Source organism: Sorghum bicolor, chromosome 6 (genome assembly GCF_000003195.3).
Source record: "Sorghum bicolor cultivar BTx623 chromosome 6, Sorghum_bicolor_NCBIv3, whole genome shotgun sequence".
NCBI lineage: Eukaryota > Viridiplantae > Streptophyta > Magnoliopsida > Poales > Poaceae > Sorghum > Sorghum bicolor.
Genome location: NC_012875.2, coordinates 24,620,233 through 24,623,059, shown reverse-complemented (window position 1 = coordinate 24,623,059; position 2,827 = coordinate 24,620,233).

Genomic DNA, 2,827 nt, shown 5'->3' with positions numbered 1-2,827 from the left:
AGTGATTTGTGTCTCTTTTCCACCAAATCGATAGTTGCTAGAAACTTTCAGAAGATCGGGCCACACTTATTCTCCTCAAGTGGTCATCAAAGCTTCAGACATAACGTTAGGTTCACATCTACCCTTAGTTTCGAGTGTCCTTGTGTTCGTCCCATAAGTCTGGTGCCATATTGTTTTCATGTCCTACAACCCATCCGCGCCATAGCCTTTGCATATTTCAGTTTCAGAGTCGGTAGTGTTGAGTTTGTGTCCTGGTCGAGGTCTTGTTACTGGTTAGGTCTTGTTAGAGTCCAATTTGTGTGTTTCTTCCCACCGTTTCCATCAATTTATAGCCACCGCCGCAAATTTTCCCACTTGTGGACTGTTTTGTCCTCTAATTCGGAGTCCGTTCGTAAAATAGCCATAACTTTCGCATACGAACTCCGATTTTGACGTTCCATATATCAAAATCGATCAGAAAATTTTTTTGGGTCTGTCTATGCCCGCCATTGGCGGGTTCGACAAATTTAGAATCCCCAAATTCACCTCTGAAGTTTGAGTTTTCACCTCCTAAAGTTTTCTTTATATTTTTCGCAATCTTCAAAAGTTTCCACAGGCCACGTCTTTCACTTGTTTAAGCTCAAATTTCCTATGGTTACTTCTTGAGTGCTCCTAAGTAAAAGAAAAATATCAAAAAAAAATAAAAAGAATTGCAGGTTTCGAACCGTGTTGTTCGCAAGCTGGATTGATTTGTGTCTCTTTTCCACCAAATCGATAGTTGCCATAAACTTTCGGAAGATCGGGCCACACTTATTCTCCTCAAGTGGTAATCAAAGCTTCAGACATAACGTTAGGTTCACATCTACCCTTGGTTTCGAGTGTCCTTGTGTTCGTCCCATAAGTCTGGTGCCACATTGTTTTCATGTCCAACAACCCATCCGCGCCATAGCCTTTGCATATTTCAGTTTCAGAGTCCGTAGTGTTGAGTTTGTGTCCTGGTCGAGGTCTTGTTACTGGTTAGGTCTTGTTAGAGTCCAATTTGTGTGTTTCTTCCCACCGTTTCCATCAATTTATAGCCACCGCCGCAAATTTTCCCACTTCTGGACCATTTTGTCCTCTAATTCAGAGTCCGTTCGTAAAACAGCCATAACTTTCGCATACGAACTCCGATTTTGACGTTCCATATATCAAAATCGATCAGAAAATTTTTTTGGGTCTGTCTATGCCTGCTTGCGGGTTTGACAAATTTAGAATCCCCAATTTCGCCTCTGAAGTTTGAGTTTTCACCTCCTAAAGTTTTCTTTATATTTTTCGCAATCTTCAAAAGTTTCCACAGGCCACGTCTTTCACTTGTTAAAGCTCAAATTTCCTGTGGTTACTTCTTGAGTGCTCCTAAGTAAAAGAAAAATATCAAAAAAAATAAAAAGAATTACAGGTTTCGAACCGTGTTGTTCGCAAGCTGGATTGATTTGTGTCTCTTTTCCACCAAATCGATAGTTGCCAGAAACTTTCGGAAGATCGGGCCACACTTATTCTCCTCAAGTGGTAATCAAAGCTTTAGGTTAGGAGACTTGATCCCGCAGGTACAACTCGGAGTAGACACCGACAGGCCGACCTTCCTCCGATCTACACCTCCACTCTATCTCTCTCAATCTAGTAGAAACTAGAAGATCTATTTCTACTTACATTGGTTGCTAAGCCTAAAAAGAAATATTAATTAGAGAAGAGGTTTTCCTTCGAGGGCACCCCTCAATCTCTATGATAACTTTTGTCTTCTCCAGGGGCCAGGGGGGTCTCCTTATATAGTCCTCCTCCTCTATGCGTTTTTGGGTCGGTAGGCGAGGTGGTACTACATTATCTTTGATCTATTAGGTCGGTGGAACGTCGTGTGCGAAGAGAGTCCTGAACGGCTTTCAGAGGGGGGCGGGCGCCCAGGTCCTCAGGGCGGGCGCCCTGGGCCTGGCCCCTTTCGGCCTCCGCTTCCTTCCCGTGGCTTCTGGAGTCTTCTAGATGGTAGAAAATTGCGCGGTGCGTTGATATCCCTATTTAATCTGACATGTGGGCCTTTCTTCCTTATTTCCAGATAACCCCCTGCAGAAATAGACAAACACCAAAACTCGTGGAATTCTGTCAGATAAAACCCTAAGTCTAGATGTTGATTTCATTTGGATCCTTTTCTTTGTTTATTTGATAATTAAATTTGATACTTAAGGACCGTCAACAAACTCCCCCAAGCTTACCTCTTGCTCGTCTCTGAGCAAGGATGAACTCAAGAGTTTCTGCAGTGGTTTCATGCCTTAAAAGTACACACGCATTCAAGCAAGATCTCATCTCTGAGTTAGAATAAACTGTTAAGACTTAAAACTTACTCATTTTATCTTTCACCATGGGGCTTGTAACCGTTACTTGTGTCTTGAGCAGTTAAAAGATAGAACGGTCAAGTCAAGCGCCATGTCTCTTTTTCTTGATCAGCTATAGCTCTGGAGTTTTTGTAGATTTTCAAATAAAACTCAGAGATTCCTTGTATGACTCTCTCAGATCTCTCTTTTGTGGTATTTCTGGATCCTTATCAAGGCAGTAATGGTATATGCCTTCTCTCAAAGTATGTGGTATTTTTGGTATGAGGCATAGTGATATTGCCTTCTTTCTCACCCTACTCTAATAAGGTTTTGATATCTGGAGCTCATAGGTGGGAGACAACTAATACATACTTACAAGACATTTATTGCATAGTCAAACCATGGATCCAGAGAAACAAGTCAATAAGTCAAATCAAGATGTGCATGTGTGGCGAATGAATGGTGTATGGTGATGATGGTGATAATAACGGTGAAAGTCTAATTCTACT